Here is a 20,963-nt window from a genome sequence, read left to right on the forward strand (position 1 = left end):
ATACCCATTATAACAAACTGACATTTTAATATATAACTCATAAATATGTATTATGCTTATCATATAAAAATATATAACTAAGAAAATGGATAAGCAGTTATATACAATCTATTTACATATTACTTAAATAGATATTTAACTTCACCTCCTCCATTAGAATGAAAACTCATAAAGTCAGTGATTTTGTCTGTTTTGCTCCGTGCTCTATCCCTGAGGATCTTGAACAGCTCCTGGCCCACAGCAAGTGCTAAATATATACTTCTGAGGCTGGGTGCAGTGGGTCAGATCTATAATCCCAGCCCTTTGGGAGGCTGAGGCGGGCAGATTGCCTTGAGCTCAGGAGTTCGTGACCAGTCTGGCAACAATGGTGAAACCGCGTCTCCAAGAAAAAGACAAAAATTAGCTGGATGGGGTGGTGTGAACCTGTGGTCACAGCTACTCAGGAGGCTGAGGTGGGAAGATTGCTTGAGTTGAGGAGACAAAGGTTGCAGTGAGTGGAGATTGTGCCACTGCACTCCAGCCTGGGCAACAGAGTAAGAGACCCTGTCTCTAAAAAAAAAAAAAAAAACCACTTCTTGAATTAATTAATTAATGGTGCTGGCAGCATTGTAAATTATCACAACCTTTTAATAAGTAAATTTGGCAGTATATTTCAAGAGCCAGTAAATTTCATTTAATAATAGTTCATAATAATAGCAATATTTATTTTGAGACATTGCCCTAAACCATTTACCTGTACAATATTACTTCTGGATTCTGTCCTAAGGAAATACAAGATGCATTCAACAAATGTTTATTGAGCACCTACTATGTCACACCCTCCCAAGTCTAGCAGGATAGATAAAAACATGGGGGTGGGTGAAAGTATGAACAAGATTTTTATTGCAGTGTTATTTCCCATAGGAAAAATTAAAAGCAGCCAGCCGGGCATGGTGGCCCATGCATGTAATCCTAGCACTTTGAGAGGCCCAGGCAGGCGGATCACCTGAGGTCAGGAGTTTAAGGCCAGCCTGGCCAACATGGTGAAACCGCATCTCTACTAAAAATGCAAAAATTAGCTGGGCTTGGTGGTGTGCACCTGTAATCCCAACTACTCAGGAGGTTGAGGCAGGAGAATCACTTGAACCCAGGAGGCAGAGGATGCAGTGAGCCAAATTCACACCATTGCACTCCAGCCTGGGTGACGAGAGTGAAACTCCATCTCAAAAAACAAAAAATAAAAAATAAAAAAATTAAAAGCAGCCTAAGTTCCGTATTAAAAAAACAAAAAATAAAAAATAAAAACATAAAAGCAACCTAAGTTCCAACATGGGAAAATGGGTATTGAATGTGGCTGGTAAAATTATGATTTGAAAGACTGTGTTGCTGCAAAATTTACATGATAACAATTATAAGGTTCTTTTAAAAGTAGAATACAAAATTGTATGTTTCTTGCTTGTAGCCATGTTTTCAAAAGATGGAAAAGAAATATACCAAAATACTACAAATTGTTAGAGTGTTGAAATTTGAAGCAATTGTTTTCTCTATTTTCCAAATTTCTATAAATATTTAACTTACGGCTTAAAAAGTTGTGGATAAGAGAGAAATCTTACTTGCTTCAAAAATAGAAGAGGTTGAAAGTGTAAATATGCATAATTATATCCTTAATCTAAAACTAAATACAGAACTTCAAATGAATCAAATTTTCCTTTTATTTGCAAAGTATATATTCACATTTATATATAGTTCAAGTCAAGGTTGTAATTCTATGAATTTTTTTAAATATTGAGTGTCAGGAGGATCTTATGAGTTAAATACTGAATTATTTGACTCCTTTAAGTGAATTAGAAGTTTCTGTTTTGGTAAGCATTGCTTTTAGAGGTGTCAGACATTTTAGAACTATGTATGTGAGAATGCCAATTTGAGTTCATTTGTGCCACTAAAAGATTACCCCTCAGTTTTCTTTTGATCCTTGTATTTAATTTCCTAGGGCTGCTGTAACAAATTACCACAAACTCGGTGACTTAAAACAACAGACTTTATTCTCTCATGGTTTTGGAGGTAAGAATTCTAAAATCAAGGTGTTAGGAGTGCTACATTCCGTCCAAAGGCTTTAGGAAGAATCCTTCCTTGCCTTTTCTAGCTTTTGGTGGCTCCCGTCATTCCTTGGCTTGTGGCAGTATAACTCCAATCTCAACCTCCATCTTCACGTGGCCTCCTTCCCTGCCTCTGTGATCTCTTCTTTCTTTCCTCTTTCCTTTCCCTTTTAAGAACACCATGTCATTGAATTTAGGGCCCACCTAGTCAGATCTATAACTTATTTACATCTCTAGAGCCATAATTTGATGACATCTGCAAAGGCATTACAGTCACGCGTCCCTTAATGATGGGATATTGTCTAAAAAATGCATTGTTAGGCGATTTTGTCATTGTGTAAACAACGTAGAGTGGACTTACACAAACCTAGATGGTGTAGCCTACTAAACACCTAGGTTATATGGTATGGCCTATTGCTCCTTGGCTACAAACCTGTACAGCATGTTACTATACTGAGTACCACAGGCAACTGTAACATAATTGTATCGTACACTAAGTGTTTGTGTATCTAAACATAGAAAAGCTACAGTAAAAATATGCTATTGTAATCTTATGGGATCACACCATCCTATATGTGGACTGTTGTTGACTGACATATCATTATGCAGTGCATGACTGTATTTTTGAAATAAAGTCACATTCTGAAGTTTCAGATGGACATGAATTGGGGGAGCCCTATTCAACCCACTACTGTTTTATTATCTTAATTTTCTATAAACTTAATGTGACTTGCACCTACCTCTCAATTACCCTAAAGAAAAACTGGTGATTTATGGGGTAACATATATTTTGAAAACATCATTTCAGAAGAGATGAAGACCAGCATTATCTATGTACCTTCTGCCTGCAGATAATCTTTTTAGCCTGGGATTCTGGACATTTGCTAAGTGCGTGTTCATTTTCCTCTCATTGACATCACAGTTCTTCCTGCCCTAAAGTCTATTTTTCCATTCACCTTTTCATTGTTCTTGCACATCTTATAGTTCTTTCTTGCTTTCTTCTATTTGCATATTACAGACTGTGGACATAGCCCAAATAAACTTCTGGTTTCATGGATTTTAGACAGGACCACTGGACTCAGTAAATGTTTGTGGAGCACTTACATGGGACAAGGAACTCTGTTAGATTCTGGGCAATGCAAAGGGAGATAAAATAATATCTTGTCTTCCAGGAACTTTCTAGTCAATGAGACACAAAAACCAAAAATTACAATATAGTGAAGTAAGCTTTAATAAAGATGTGTGGCAAGTGTAGTCCTTTTATTATTAACTTTGAAGAGACATGATGTTATTGTCTAAAAATATTTTTCACTAACTGTAACCAAATCACAGAGTCCACTTTGAGTGGGCAACTGGAAAAGCCTCCTCTAGTCATTTTTACTCACTCTTGCTTTCCAAGGTTTGGAAAGCAAACCTTCATTCAGTCAAACACAGCCATGCCTTGTTTGGTTCCTCAGTGAGTACCTCCGTGTAGAGAGTTCCCTTCTTTCCATCCTTTTTCTTAAGGTTTCCATGATCATCCCTTCTCCTGGGCCTTTGGCCTAGCATTATGGCTTCAGCCTGAAACATACATAAGGCATCAAATCTTTTACCAGATTCATTAAATAAGTCTTTACTGAGCACCTCCCTTCCAATTCTATTAGAAAGACAAAAACAAGTGGGCAGGCAGGTAAAAGTATTTCAAATTGTAATAAATATAAACAAGGGGTAGAGATGGAGAATAACAGAGTGAATCCTTGAAGTAGAATGGATAATGAAGGCCTCAGTAGAGGAGTTTTACAATTAAAACTGAAAACAAAGGAAGAGAAGGATCAAGTCCTAAAACATTCTAGGTGGAGGGAGCAAAATGAAGCCCTTGAGGCAGGAAAGAACTGGACATTTTCCAGGAACTGAGCAAAAATTAGTGTAGATGGAGCACAGGGATACTAGATAAGTTCAGAGATAGGCAGAAGATGGATTGGATGGTCAGAGGCTAGATCAAGTAGGGCACATTAATTTTGGTTTTATTCCAAGTACTGCTCAAGAATTGTAAGCCGGAAGACGGGGTAGTGACCAAAATATTTCTTCTGCTGCTGAACTGGACAGGATTGCTGGATTGGAGAAGAGAGAAGATGGAGAAAATTAGATTACTGAGGAAGCTTTTTCAATAATCCACATGGGAGATAATAATGGCGGGGACTGTGGTAGTGACAGAGATGAAGAGGTAGATTCAAAAGAAACTTTGGAGATAGGATTAACAGGATTGTGAAGCAGGGTTTGGGTGGTGGGGGGGATCAGAGCATATGAGAAATGTTAGGCCACTAGTAGTTTTCTGACTTGAGCAACTGGGTGAACAGAAATGACATTTACAAAATTGAGGATGACTGCTGAGGGAAGTAAAGGGGGACAGGTTTTGACTAGGAAAAAGCAAATGTTCTGTTTTGATATTAGGTTTGAGAAATTAAGAGTGAGTTTCTATATTAGTTTGGTGGGGCTGCCATAATAAAATACCACAGATTGGATGGCGTGAACACCAGAAAGTTATTTTCTTACAGTTCTGGAGTCCAACATCAAGATGTCAGCAGGTTTGGTTTCTTCTGTGGCTTCTCTCCGTGGCTTATAGATGGCCACTTCCTCACTGTGTGTTCATGTTTTCCTCCATTGGTCTCTGTGGTCCCTGTGTCCTAGACTCCTCTTCTTATAAAGTCATATTGGATTAGGTCCCACCCATATGACCTCATTTTACCTTATTACCTCGTTAAAGAACCTAACTCCAAATCCAGTCACATTCTGAGGTACTGGGGGTTAGGACTTTACCATATGAATTCAGGGGTGGCAGATTGAGGGGTGTAACACGATTCAGCCCATAGCCATTTCTTTTTTTCTTCTGAATTGCATTATAAAAAGTCCTTTTGTGGCTGGGCGCGGCGGCTCATGCCTGTAATCCCAGCACTTTGGGAGGCCAAAGCAGGCAAATCACCTGAGGTCAGGAGTTCGAGACCAGCCTGGCCAACATGGTGAAACCTCATCTCTACTAAAAATAGAAAAATTAGCTGGGCGTGGTGGGGGGCGCCTGTAATCACAGCTACTTGGGAGGCTGAGGCAGGAGAATTGATTGAACCTGGGGGCGGAGGTTGCAGTGAGCCAAGAGTGTGCCATTGCACTCCAGCCTGGACAACAGAGAGAGACTCTGTCTCAAAGAAAAAAAAAAAAGTCCTTTTTCTGTTATCTTAGGTAGGTATGAGCCTGTTCCAGAAAAGAGTAAGATAGGAGAAATAACTCGCTCCTGCCACATAAATGAGACAGCAGACAAGAAAACGTGGCCCTTCTTTCTAATGGATGCAAGCAAAACAATTTTATTGAGAATATTGTATGTCACAGAATATGCCACTTAATCTACACATGAAGAATAATAATTCCAGGTTATTTATTATAGGACTCCTCTACTTTCACCCTCACGATTATCCCAACATCCGTTCTGGCTCCAAATTTACATTCTGGCTTCAATTCCCTTCTTGGTATCCCAGTGTGAAATAGTAGTACTGTTTGCATCATAAATACCAGAAATATTTTTAAATGTTCTCCTTTTATAACTCTGTGTGATTTCTTTATGTTTGTCTTCCATTGCCTAATTATAGGAATTCAAAATTCAAATGGCATTCAAACAGGAATAAATGTGAAAAATCACATGTAATGTAGCCCTTCACCAGTATGTGGGGATGTGTTCATACATTTGAAATTATAATGCGATTACTTCAATTACTACTTTTTCTTAACAGAGAAAGCTCTCAAACAGCCCTGCTTTTTGTGGCAGTAAAAAATAAAATTTGTGTTTAGAATCAAAGACTTAAATGCATGATAAGCTGTGCTTTAAAATTAGCTTTAAACCACAGCAGTCCTAAAATGAGGATTCTGTGAGTTCTAATTAATAGTCAGCATCACCAAAGTAATACAATACGAAAGTGTAGAATTTATACTTACATGATTCCTTTAAATCTATGCATCTTCTTTTAAAGAAAACAGAGCATAGCAACAGCAGAGACTAGCAAAGAAGGAATCTCAATTATTAGAGCTTATCAGTCATACTTTCAAGTAGCAAATTGAACTATTTTGTTGCTACTGATTTTGAAGGGTCCTATAAAGATATCTGAGGTTGAAAGTTCTAATATAACTGTCAGAAATATAAATTTGGGAAGAATACATATATTTTTAGATTGCATACCTCACTGCCCTTAAATAAAATTAGGACTAAAACTAATTGTAACTACAGATCTGTGTCGAATTAACAGTACTGCTGCTTTGGATAACAATTAGCCAGAGCATGGATATCTTCATCTATTGAATCCCTTATTAATAACTTTCAAAGTAATGTTATAAAAGACAAAGCCTTGCTAAGCATCTCAGTTGATTATCACTTTTATAATGGAAACTGACAGTACATTTCGGATCTTAACTAAGCATTACAATTTTTATGAAAGCAGCACGGAGAACTACAAAAGTAAGGAGATGAAAAAGCTTTTTAATTCTCCCTGCCCCTAATTTCCTTAAGTTTAGTGTACTTCTTATGTTTATAGAACTAATTATTGGTTGCCTTTAGCATACAGGTAACTTTTGTGCACAGTGATTGCAAATTTTAAAAAAAAGTCTCTATTGGTACTCGTGCTTCTTTCAGAAAAATGAAAAAAGATTGTCCTAATAGTTGGCATCCAGAAATAAATAAAACACCACAATTTTTATGGACAGATTTTCATTAGAGTTTGAAAAATGTTCTTATAATCTCAATGTAAAATCTGATAGCCTGACAGAACAGTTGAGTAGTAGTGTCTAGGAAGGACAGAGTGTTCCTAGAAGACAAATTATAGTTGCCACCTCCACATTGCCTAAATAGAGTTTAACCATATTGAAATGACAGAAATGTTTGCCCAAGAAAAATGCCATGTAATTCAAGCTGCTGTTTTACCTACTTTTTTAAAAAAAAACCCAAACAAAAATTACTCTTTGTAAACACAGGATCTTAAGAAGTGAATTGAAGTGTTGTGTGCTGTTCACTTCCAACAAACAACTTCATCTATTCAATCTGTAAAAGGAAGCATTATCCAGCAAGCTAACTTCCAAAGAGCAGCTTTCAAACTGCTCCCATTCACAAGCTCTGATAGTGTTGACAATAAAATAGAAATCCTGAGGAATTGTTAATGTCAGAATTGTTCTTAATGTTGAAACATCTTTGTTTATTTTTAAAGGACTGCATAATCAGAGAATATAATTATGTATTGAATTAATCTATGATAAGGGTGAAATATCTTGTCATCCTTCTCTAACTCACTTACAAATAGACTGGATAAGATGATTTTTTTTTTAAGTGTAAAACTCTTCTGTTTTAAATTTGCTTAGTATGGGGAACTCCCATTTTTAAAAAAATCAGGCTGGGCACGGTGGCTCATGTCTGTAATTCCAGCACTTTGGGAGGCTGAGGTGGTTGGATTGCTTGAGGTCAGGAGTTTGAGACCATCCTGGCCTACATGGTGAACTCTGTCTCTACTTTAAAAATACAAAAAAATTAGCTGGGCTAATTAGCTGTGGTGGCGGGCACCTGTAATCTCAGCTATTCGGGAGGCTGAGGCAGGAGAATTGCTCAAACCCAGGAGGCAGAGTTTGTAGTGAGCCGAAATTGCACCACTGCCCTCCAGCCTGGGTGACAGAGTGAGACCCTGTCTCAAAAAACAAAAATTAGAATAGCTTTTATTTTAAATATTAATGCTTATTGTTAATAATTAAAATAATTCAGTAAAGAAGTAAAGAACTATCAGAAAAATGACCCCAAGATGCATACTGCTAATACTATACTGAACATCATTCTGATTCTTTTTTTTTTTTTTTTGAGAAGGAGTCTTTCTCTGTCACCCAGGCTGGAGTACAAGCTTACTGCAACCTCTCCCTCCCAGTTCAAGCTATTCTCCTGCCTCAGCCTCCTGAGTAGCTGGGACTACAGGCGCCCACCACCACACCTGGCTAATTTTTGTATTTTTAGTAGAGACGGGGTTTCACCATATTGGCCAGGCTAGTCTCGAACTCTTGACCTTGTGATCCACCTGCCTCGGCCTCCCAAAGTGCTGGGATTACAGGTGTGAACCACTGTGCCTGGCCCTGATATTTTTCTTTACTTCAAAACATATTGTACACACATAGAAGTCAATGAAAGTTTGCTCAATGGATCTTGGAGTTTTGTAACCTATTTTTACTCAACAAGGTGCTAAGTACCTCTTTCCAAGTATTGGAGGGCTTAGTTATGTTCATATGGAAAACACGCCAGACCATGAACCTACAGGGGCAGTTAACCACAAATAGAAATAAATGATGGATATGTTCAGTCTTATTCTATCCAAGTTGAATACAAATCTTAAGTTGAATGTATTCTGATGTACCTTGTTGTGTTAATAATCATCACCTGTGCTTTGAATGCCTAGAATGGCTTCTCCAGGTTCTTCAACTCCTCTGGCTCCAAAGAAGAGCAAAATGCTCAGGGGGATAGAAAGGAGAATGTTGAGATGCTGCATAGAGTTTTCATATTGTCGACTACACTTTCATACTTATATCATTTAAGTTGGTAAGCAGTGTGTTTGCTTATGCAAATAGCATATAAAGATATCATTCATTTGCTTTTTGGCAGTAATGATTTCAATCTTCATTCCTCCTACCATGGCCTCAGTTCAAGCTATCATCTATTCCAGCCTGGACTTTTTCCCTGGTCTGTAGACTACCTATAGTCTTGGCCCTTTGGTCCAAGCACACAGCCACTGGGTGATCTTTCTCAAATGCAGATTTGATCATACCTCCTCAAAACATTTATAATTTAGGCATTCAAGTTCTTCATAATCAAGCCTTTGTCCTCCTCTGCAACCTCATCCCTGCCACATTCCTCAAATCACACCTCATCTTTGTTTTATGAGGCATGAAATACGCTCTCTCACATCTTCCTAAATTTTCATGTTGCTCCTAACCTAGTAAGTTTCTCGTTTTTCAATACTCAGCTTAGGTAGTACTTTCTTAATGAAGACTTGGCCTGTCTGTGACCGTTAACACCCTCCTGTCTGGTGCCATCCTCTGCTACAGAGCTTGCCACACTTCAACATAATCAATTTCCTGTCTTCTCCCTCACTAGACTGCTAGCTGAAGGTCAGGAACTTGGATCTTTTTACCCTTGTTTCATATACTCAGAAGCTGTAGTTACCAAATATTTATTTTTGACTAATACATATAAGAAATAAATTGTTAGACTATTTTATTTAATTATTTGTTTATTTATTTATTTTGAGACAGAGTCTCACTCTGTTGCCCAGGCTGGAGTGCAGTGGTGTGATCATGGCTCACTGCTAACTCTGCCTCCAGGGATCAAGTGATTCTCTTGCCTCAGCCTCCTGAGCTGGGATTACAGGCCCCTGCCACCATGCCCAGCTAATTTTTGTATTTTCAGTAGAGATGGGGTTTCACCGTGCTGGGCAGGCTGGTCTCAAAACCCCTGGCCTCAAGTAATCCACCTGCCTCAGCTCAGAACATTTTATTTAGTATATAAAATCTTTCAAAATAATGTCGCTAAGGAAAAAGGATCATTCTAGGCTGGAATCGATGATAGCCTGAACTGAGGCCATGGTAGGAAGGATGAAGATAGAAATAATTACTGCCAAAAAACAAAGGAATTATATATTTATATGTTATTTGCATAAGCAAACACGCTGCTTATCAAGAAGTCCTCAATGGAGAAGACTGTGAACATATATATAGTAAATATCCATTAAATATTTGTCAATTGAGCAATCGTTCCTTGTTTAGATTGTTATCTTTCTAAGGAAGGGACCTGTGATATATTTTTATTTATTGTCTCCAGTGCCTAACAGAATACTATGTCCATAAAATAATCTCAAATCTAATTTTACTGATTAATTGAATGAGTGAATCCATTAATTATCTCTAAATCTCAACAGGAATGTATAAGACCTATGTCTTTGAATTTCTCTTTACATGTTGAAATATCTGTGAGCTCTTTGAGGAAAGGGGTTCTACCTATTGATTTTTATATTTTAAAGTCTTAACAGAGAACGCTGAACATAGCAGAAGTTTAATAAATCTCTGTTATTAAGATTTCATCAGTGAAATACAAGTTTGCTTTGCTCTTCATTGTATCCCAGTGACCAAGGGCAAGATCTTATTCATTGTAGGAATTTAGCAAATATTCATTAAATAAACATGATTTGGAAAACTTGCTATTGGCAGGTACAATTAAATCTAACATGAAAAGTTTCCCTTGGGGGAAAAAGTGAAGTTTCCCTTGGTGTCTTAGATTCAGGAATAAACGCAGATCGGTGTGTGATTCTGAAAGATGTTTTATTTTTTACTATGAAAGAACTCTACCCTACAGAGGCGGGGAGCAGGGAGGGGAAGGGAGAGAAGTTGGAAACAAGTGAGGCTCACAGGAGAAAATAGCTCCTCCAAGGGGAGCCACATGCTCTGATACCCATGGCAGCCGCATGAGGAAGCATCCTAAAATTAGCAGGATGGGCAAGCCCAGGAAGGGAAAACCACGGCAGCCTTCCCTGCCCTCAACAAGTGAGGTGAGGGGCTGGGAGTCCCGGCTGGAACTACCCAATGTAGCCTTTGGAGCTCCACTGCTGTTTGTGCCAGGTAAGGTCCTCCCTCAAAATTCATCTTGGGAGGTAAAGCAAGAGATTTCTTAAGGGGATGTCCAGATAATTGAAATATTTAATACTGTCCCAGTAAAAAGGTGCCTCCAGGAATCTAATGATTAAGAGAGCAACAGATTAAGAACATTCTTCTATTCATCCTTAATCAGGGTATTCATCTGAACCACTCACTGTCACCTTATTGAATTGGGGCTCTCTGGGGTATGTAGGTGCTGCTTCTTTCAAGTGTTAAAGAGGGGAGGGTGTCCTAGAAAAATCTTTAAAGCCATGTGGGAAAAGGAATGACGAAAGGGCATTGCCAAGCAATGTAAAGAAACTGCAGAGCCAAGAAGGAAAGATCAGAGATATACAAATAGGACTCAGTGGGCAACAGTGTGCTTTTTTCATGAATGAAGTGCAGAGCAATTGAGCTGATTGAGGACAGTCAACAGAATCCTGGAGGGGACCAGAATATTCTGTATTATTGTTTCATAAAGAACTGGATCAGTGATTGATTTTTACGTTGCACATGAATAACTCCCAGTCAGGGTACTGATCTATCACTCTTCATCGTTTCTATAAGTTTCTGTCTCCCATACTAGAATTCATTTTAATAATATATTACCAATTGCTTTTTGAAGTTACAGCTCCTCATTAATGGTAAAACCTTCCAGTGCTATTAACAGAGTTTCTCACAGGGTTAATCTGAAGGAGTTGTGCAAGTGGACAGCAGAAATTCAGAACTTTAAAAAAATAAATTAATTGAGATATAATTAATACACCAGACAATTCACCTGTTTAAAGTGTGTAAGTCAATGGATTTTAGAAAATTTACAGAGTTGTGCAACCATTGCCACAAACAATTTTAGAACATTTTTATCACCCCCTCATATCCAACAGCAGTAACTCCTCTTTTCCTCCAACATCCTCCCACTCACAGCCCCAGGAAACCATTAATATACTTTCTGTTTCTATAGACTTGCCTATTCTGGATATTTCACATCAGCGAAATCATACAATGTGTAGTCTTTTGTGAGTTTGTTTGTTTAATTTTTGAGACAGAGTCTCACTCTGTTACACAGGATGGAGTGCAGTGCTGCTAGCTTAGCTCACTGCAACCTCTGCCTCCTGGGTTTAAGTGATTCTTATGCCTCAGCCTCCCAAGTAGCTGGGATTACAGGCATACGCCACAATGCTCAGCTAATTTTTGTATTTTTAGTAGAGACAGGGTTTTGCCACGCTGGCCAGGCTGGTCTTGAACTCCTGGCCTCAAGTGATCCACCCACCTTGGCCTCCCAAAGTGCTGGCATTAAAGCTGTGAGCCACTTTGACTGGCCTGTTTTTTGTTTGTTTGTTTGTTTTTGAGACTCACTCTGTCGCCCAGGCTGGAGTGCAGTGGTGCGATCTTGGCTCACTGCAAGCTCCGTTTCCCGGGTTTACGCCATTCTTCTGCCTCAGCCTCCCGAGTAGCTGGGACTATAGGTGCCTGCCACCATGCCTGGCTAATTTTGTTTTTGTATTTTTAGTAGAGACGGGGTTTCACCGTGTTACCCAGGCTGGTCTCGATCTCCTGACCTCATGATCCACCCGCCTTAGCCTCCCAAAGTGCTGAGATTACAGGCGTGAGCCAGCGCGCCTTGGCCTTGTTTGTTTGTTTTTAAGAGAATGCTTAAGTGTGTGAGAAGAGAGAAGAGAAGCCTCTTTTGTTGTTGAAGTATCAACTGTTGATTCACCCAAAAGAGGATCTGTAATTGTCTCCAGTCTCTGTTTTCAGTGAATATTTATAACCCATTACTCTAAGATTGTCCAGTTATAGTGGTACTTCAGTGTTATATATAATGAAATGATTAATAAATGCTTTACAGTAATGATAATTTTCACTTAATGATAATCTTGGATATGATCTGATGGAATGAAGTATATCCATTTAGGATATCATTAGAGAACTTATATGGGACACAGCCTAAGGTTTTAGTAAATAATAAATGAAGTATGATGTAGTGTGTCTAGAATAGTGCCTTGCAGGTATTAGATTATTAGTAAATAGGCATATTTTCTTCCCTCCGACTTTCAATGTTAGACGCCTACTCATGTTATAAAACCTACAGAGCAGATTTGAAAAAAATCTTAACCTAGCGGAGTGCTTTGAACATACTACTCAATGAACACTTTTTTTTTTTTTTTTGAGACAAAGTCTCACTCTGTCACCCAGGTTGGAGTGCAGTGGCGCGATCTCAGCTCACTGCAACCTCTGCTTTCTGGGTTCAAGCAATTCTCCTGCCTCAGCCTCCCAAGTAGCTGGGATTATAGGCGCCCGCCACCACACCCTAATTTTTTGGTATTTTTAGTAGAGATGGGGTTTCACCACGCTGGTCAGGCCGGTTTTGAACTCCTGACCTCAAGTGATCCACCCGCCTCGGCCTCCCTAAGTGCTAGGATTACAGGCGTGAGCCACCGCGCCCGGCCGCAATGAGCACTTATTAAAACAGGGAAGGTAGATATAGTCATGAATATGTGCAATGTAGAGCTGTGACGTTCTTTCATAAAGGCTGGGGAAAATAGTTTCATATCCTGGACTAGGAGGCACCAATTATAATTTCAAGTTTGAACTATCAATTATAATCTGAGATAACCTACTTACTTTCTCTGGTCTTTATGTACATCTCCAGACTAGGAATGATAACGCTGTATTATAGCTAAAATGTTATACCCATTGTTCATACTGTAAAACTCCATTATGTCTCTAAGACATAGCTGCCCTGTGTTTATTTCATGCTAAAGGTGACACATTGAATTATAGGATCGCTTCTTAGGGAAGTCCAGTTGGTTGACTGTCATAAGACCTTGTAGCTTATAATTACATTGATGAAATTACCAGGTTTCATTGTTTGGTGTTCAGCTTTTCAAACTCAGAAACCTAATATATATTTTTTCCCAAAATTCTTAAAGTGATCCGGTCCCTTAGCAAAGTATTCGCATTAACCAAATTCCCAAGACACGTCCCAAGACGTGTCTTTTCTTAAGACACGTCAAATTACGTGCATTTTTCATGATATGTTGATTTTCTAGTTAAATTTTCAGAGTGTAGGAGTGCTCTGTGAGGCTTCCATGTGTTTTCTATAAAATAAAATTCTTTCATAATTACGTCACTTTATTTTATGTGTCATGTTTAAGCTTTCAATCCTTTGTATATTATTTCATTCTTATACTCGTTGTAAATTTTCTGAAGTAAGCAAAACAGTTTCCTCATTTTTCGGTAACTGAAAAGGTGAGGTAACTGAAGCATGTAGAATGATTTACCCAAGGCTGTATAGCTAGTGAGAGATAGAGCTGGGGCTAGAACCTGCTTGTTATATCAGCCAGAATTCCGATTTGTTAATTTACAATGATAAAAATGCTCTTAAAGCAAACCAAATAGCATGTTATGTTAAAAATCAGCATTTCTTTTCTTTACGAGGAAACTTATTTTTTAAAAAACTAAACTGAAATTAGAATGCTGCTGGGTAAGCATGGACTGGAGAAAGGCAGGAAATTGATTATGGCATCTTGTGAGCATTGGCCTGGGCTCCCAGCTTCTCCACCAGGAGCAATAGGGCTCTCTTGGGTGGACAGTGCTGATTCTTTATTCTCTGATTTCTCTTTCCTACCTGTCATTCTGTTACCTCTTAAGATATAGATATATGCATATTTATATTTATGTATAAAGACATATATACATATATACCATCAACTAGACTACAGCCCTTTTTTTTTTTTTTTTGACAGGGTCTTGCCCTATTGCCCAGGCTGGAGTATGGTGGTGCAATCTCAGCTCACTGCAACCTCCACCTCCCAGGCTCAGGTGATCCTCTCACCTCAGCCTCTCGATTAGCTAGGGCTACAGATGCCTGCCACTATGCTGGGCTAATTTTTGTATTTTAGGTAGAGATGGGGTTTCACCATGTTACCCAGGCTGGTCTTGAACTCCGGGGCTCAAGTGATCTGCCCCCCACTTAGCCTCCCAAAGTGCTGGGATTATAGGCATGAGCAACCATGCCCAGCCTAGACTACAGCCCAAATTTGCTCTTGTTTTTTTTTTTTCTTTTCCTTCTTTTGATGTGCTTGAGGCATTCTCTTTTTTTGATGTGGAGGAAGAGTTTTACTATTTTGTCCTCTTTATAAAAATAAACACTTTTATTAGAACTTTTTTAAGTGCAGCCAAAAAAAATAATTACAAGAGAAAAATCACCTGTAATTCTACTCCCTGGCTATAACTAACATTTTAAAATATTGTAATCCAAGTTGGGTTCTTTGGCTAGTACTTGTAATCCCAGTGCTTTGGGAGGCCAAGGTGAATGGATTGCTTGAGCCCAGGAGTTTGAGGGTGCAGTGAGCTATGATTGTATCACTGCTCTCCAGTCTGGGCAACAGAGCACAGCTCTGTCTCTAAAAAAAAGAAAAGAGTATTTGACTCCAGAATTTAAAAAAATAAAGTGGAGTCAGAAATATTGTTTTGAAAACTGGTGAAAAAAATTTTACATATCATCTTTCCATGTTAAGAAATGTATGTTGTTGGCCGGGCACGGTGGCTCACGCCTGTAATCCCAGCACTTTGGGAGACTGGCCGAGGTGGGTGGATCATCTGAGGTCAGGAGTTTGAGACCAGCCTGGCCAACATGGTGAAACCCTGTCTCTACTAAAAATATGAAAATTAGCCGGGCATGGTGGCAGGCGCCTATAATCCTAGCTACTCAGGAGGCTGAGGCAGGAGAATCGCGTGAACCTGGGAGGTGGAGGTTGCAGTGGGCCGAGATTGAGCCATTGCACTCCAGCCTGGGGAACAAGAGTGAGACTTCGTCTCAAAAAAAAAAAAAAAAAGAAATGTATGTGGTTTCCAGTTTTTTGCTGTTACAAGCAGTTCTTGACGAGCATCCTTATAAATACAGGAATGCTAGTTGTTCTTTTCTTAAGACACGTCAAATTGCATGCATTTTTCATGATATGTTGATTTTCTAGTTAAATTTTCAGAGTGTAGGAGTGCTCTATGAGGCTTCCATGTGTTTTCTATAAAATAAAATTCTTTCATAATTATGTCACTTTATGTATCATGTTTAAGCTTTCAATCCTTTGTATATTATTTCATTCTTATACTCGTTGTAAATTTTCTGAAGTAAGCAAAACAGTTTCCTCATTTTTCGGTAACTGAAAAGGTGAGGTAACTGAAGCATGTAGAATGATTTACCCAAGGCTGTATAGCTAGTGAGAGATAGAGCTGGGGCTAGAACCTGCTTGTTTTCTTGGATCAGTGGTTTCCAACTTGTGAGCAAGACCCCTGGAGGGCCATGAATTAACTGTAATGGGCCCACAAATCCAGGTGTACATCAAAGATTATCTGAAAACAGATATTATTTATTTATTTTATTTTATTTTTTTATTTTTATTTTATTTTTTTAGTGGAGATGAAGTCTCACTATATTGCCCAGGCTGGTCTCCCATGAACCCTTGAGCTCAAGTGATCCTCCTGCCTTGGCTTCCCAAAGCGGTGGAATTTTAGGCGTGAGCCACCAGGTCCAGCTGTCTACAACATTTTTAAATGTTGGAAAAAGGAGGTCTCATCCCAACCTTGAAAAGGTTAGAAACCAGTGCTTTTGACCTTGGTAAGTTTCATTATATTTGCTCTCAAGTATTCTAAAATGGCTTAAAACTCTTGACAAAACCATGGCTCTAAAAATGTAGCTAATATCAGAAAGGGGTCCCGATCCAGACCCCAAGAGAGTGTTCTTGGATCAAGAAAGAATTCAGAGCAAGTCCATACAGGAAAGTGAAAGAAAGTTTATTAAGAAAGTAAAAGAATAGGCTGGGCGCGGTGGCTTATGCCTGTAATCCCAGCACTTTGGGAGGCCGAGGCAGGCAAATCACGAGGTCAGGAGATCAAGACCATCCTGGCTAACACGGTGAAATCGCATCTCTACTAAAAAAAAAAAAAAAAAATACAAAAAATGAGCCGGGTGTGGTGGCGGGCGCCTGTAGTCCCAGCTACTCTGGAGGCTGAGGCAGGAGAATGGCGTGAACCTGGGAGGCAGAGCTTGCAGTGAGCCGAGATCGCGCCACTGCACTCCAGCCTGGGTGACAGAGCGAGACTCCATCTCAAAAAAAAGAAAGTAAAAGAGTAAAAGAATGGCTACTCCGTAGGCAGAGCTGAGTATACATAGACTGAGTATACATATTGTTGCTTCTTGATTATATGCTAAACAAGGGGTGGATTATTCACGAGTTTTCCGGGAAAGGGGTAAATATTTCCCAGAACTGAGGGCCCTTCCACTTTTTAGACTACATAGGGAAACTTCCTATCATTGCCATGGCATTTATAAACTGTCACGGTGGTGGCAAGTGGGAGTGTCTTTTAGCATGCGAATATACTATAATTAGCGTATAATGAGAGGACAACCAAGGGTCACTTTCATCGCCATCTTGGATTTGGTGGATTTTGGCTGGCTTCTTGACCATATCCTGTTTTATCAGCAGGATCTTTACAGTCTATATTTTGTGAAACCAATCCTGCCCGCCTTCTGTCTCATCCTGTGACTAAGAATGCCTAATCTGCTGGGAATGCGGCCCAGTAGGTCTCGCCCTTATTTTATTTTTTAATTTAATTTAATTTTTTTTTTGAGACAGAGTTTCACTCTTGTTGCCCAGGCTGGAGTGCAATGGTGCTATCTCGGCTCACTGCAACCTCTGCCTCCCAGGTTCAAGCGATTCTCCTGCCTCAGCCTCCTGAGTAGCTGGGACTACAGGTGCCTGCCACCACGCCCAATATTTGTATTTTTAGTAAAGACGGGGTTTCACCATGTTGGCCAGGCTGGTCTTTAACTCCTGACCTCAGGTGATCCATCCACCTTGGCCTCCCAAAGTGCTGGGATTACAAGCCTGAGCCACTGCGTCTGGCCTTGGTCTCAGCCTTATTTTACCCAGCCCCTATTCGAGATGGAAGTCACCCTGGTTCAAACACCTCTGACATAGGTAGCAGCGTTTTATACCAAATAAAATTTCCTTTGTGATATGTAAATTAGGCTCCTCTGAAACAATGTTACTGGGTCTTATACTTAAGGTTTAGCATTTCCAAAGAAAACAAAAAATAGGTGGGTGTGACTATGTAAAATATAAGACATGGGGGCTGGACACAGTGACTCAGGCCTGTAATCCTAGCACTTTGGGAGGCCAAGGTGGGCAGATCACTTGAGGTCAGGAGTTCGAGACCAGCCTGGCCAACATGGTGAATCCCTGTCTCTACTAAAATTACAAAAAGTAGCTGAGCATGGTGGCAGGTGCTATAATCCCAGCTACTAGGGAGGTTGAGGCCTGAGAATCACTTGAACCTGGGAGACGGAGACTGCAGTGAGCCAAGATTGCACCATTGCACTCCAGCCTGGGCTACAGAGGGAGACTTTTTAAAAATAATGAAGAAGATATAAGGCATGAGGCCAGGCGCAGTTTGGGAGGCTGTGGTGGGTGGATTGCTTGAGCTCAGGAGTTCCAGACCAGCCTTGGCAACATGGTAAAACCCCTTCTCTACAAAAAAATTCAAAAATTACCTGGGTGTGGGTGTGGTGTCACATATCTGTGGTCCCAGCTACTCGGGAGGCTGAGGTGGGAAGATTGCTTGAGTCTGGGAGGTCGAGGCTGTAGTAAGAAGAGATCACTCTACTACACTCCAGCTTGGGTGACAGTCCCTGTCTCAAAAAAAAAAAAAATTATAAGGCATGAAAGGCATACATATGAATAACTCTTTTTTGGCCGTAATTTGCAGAAGCATCTTGTGCACTGTGGCAAGGTGGGAGAGCCTATCACAAATCACACTGCAGACCAGAGTCTCCCTGCCTCCCATCTGAAGTGTCAGCCATTTACAACTCAACAAACTGAGTACCTAGAACCAGTCTAATGTGGATCCTCCAGGCAGAAGAACTCTGTTACAGAGTCTCACTTCAGACACTAATTGGAAGTGAATAATTTAAAGAATCTTCCCCTAAGTTTTCTTTGAAGGGACAAAACATTTTTGAATGTTCATAAGCATAGGTTATATGGAACTAAGAGTAGCAAGAGAAAGTCCTAGGGACAGAAAGGAGAATGGTGGTTGCCAGCAGTTGGGGGAAGAGGGGAATAAGGGGACTTACTGTTTAATGGATACAGAGGTTTAATTTTGCGAGATGAAAAAGATTCTGGAAATGGGTGGTGACAGTGGCTGTACAACAATGTGAGTGTACTCAATGCCACAGAACTGAAAACTTCAAAATGGTTAAAATGGTAAATTGTATGTTATGCATATTTTACCAAAATTCAGAGTCGAAAAAAAATTCTTATCTGGAGATCAGATTTCAAAATAAATTTTTTATTAGGCCTTTTACTCACAAAATTGAAATAGAATAGAATTATGCTAAGACAGTTCATTATTAGGTGTGAATTTGATTCAGAGATCGGTAAAAGATAATATATACAAATCAACCGATATTTCTAATAATTCCTAAATCATGTCATCTTATTTATGGGGACAAGATTCACCAAAACCTGACGATTTATAAGATAAACACTGGTCTGGGCAAATGATAACTCTTAATACTTCAGTATTGACTTGCCGTGTAACTCTAAGTCAATTGTTCTTTCTGTATGTCAGTTTTCTCATATGTGAAACATGAGTATTAAGGCAGATCTCACTTTGGGAGGCTGAGGCGGGCAGATCACAAGGTCAAGAGTTCGAGACCAGCCTGGCCAATACGGTGAAGCCCTGTCTCTACTAAAAATACAAAAATTAACCGGACATGGTGGCAGCTGCCTGTAGTCCCAGCTACTCGGGAGGCTGAGTCAAGAGAATCGCTTGAACTCCGGAGGTGGAGGTTGCAGTGAGCCAAGATCGTGCCACTGCCCTCCAGCCTGGGCAACAGAGTGAGGCAAAAAAATTATTCAAGCACAGTATTATTAATAATATTTGGGCATTTGAATATAATAGGATTTAAAACATCACCGTTCCTTTGTATTTGACATCTGTCCCAGTTCATCATCATTATCCTTAGCAGCATTTATTTAGAAGAACTGAATTTGCTTTGTCTTATTCTACATAAGAGTGTTTATATGCATTCAACGGTAGTCTATTAGACAATTCACGATCATAGAAAGGTTAGGATATTCCTCACTTTCCTAGATTTCTCTATTCTAAATCACTTAACCTTAACAATAATTTGGTTAGTCTATGTTGAATACCAAGCTTATGCTGACATCCTTTTTAGATCAGATAATATAAGAGATATATCAATACCCTCAATTATTATTTTCCTATCACAAAGCACATAGCATAAACTGGATATACTGCTCTGATATTTGTCTCTGCTCTACTTATTTGGCTAAAGAAGGATTGTTTGATACCTGGTTGTCAGATCAAATTATAATTTAAATCCTTTAGCTATGTTTAGCTCCTTGGCAGTAGGTGAGTCGAGAACATAGAATTCAGACGCATATGGTTCAGGAGCATGGTAACTAGATACGAAGCATTTTACCTCTATGTTACTGGTGTGAATCTGAACTTGATTACTATTGGTGCTCTATACAAGATGTAAGTGATCTCATTTGCATCTCTAATGGAGCACCCCATGTTACAAAACTCATCACTCTTGGCACTAATTAGCATTCTTGTTGTCGGCCTCAGGATAGACGCCAAGGACTGAATCAGTCTGGAAACCTGAACTGCTGCTGTGTCTGACTCATCAGTCTAGGTGGCCCATTCAGCCTTTGGCCTTTCCTTAGAGTTAACAGCTCAGTGCAACTGGGTATGCTCCACTCTGTGACTTCACAAAGTGAACTAAAAGATGTTTATTTAAAATAAATATGTTTTTATAATAGTAATGATAATAGTGGTGGTTTACATTTATTGACCACTTGCTAGGAGCCAGGCATTGTTCTAAAAGTATTAACTCACTTAAGTCTCACAGCATTCCTATGATATTTTCCTCTTTTACAGAGTTGAGAAAACTGAGACACAAAGAGATTAAATAACTTGCCTAATGTTTCTCACATAATAAGTGGCGGAGTTGGAATACAGCTCTAAATACTAAATTACTCTTCCTAATTATAGCATTTATTTGATTTTCTCTTTTATCATCTTACTATATAGCTGATTTAAAAAAAAATCCGTGTCCAAACCAAATGGGGCATATATCAATTTCCAAATTTTAAAATTGTTGATCTTTCAGTACTAGTTTTTAATTAT

The sequence above is a fragment of the Nomascus leucogenys genome, chromosome 18 (assembly GCF_006542625.1).
Source record: "Nomascus leucogenys isolate Asia chromosome 18, Asia_NLE_v1, whole genome shotgun sequence".
NCBI lineage: Eukaryota > Metazoa > Chordata > Mammalia > Primates > Hylobatidae > Nomascus > Nomascus leucogenys.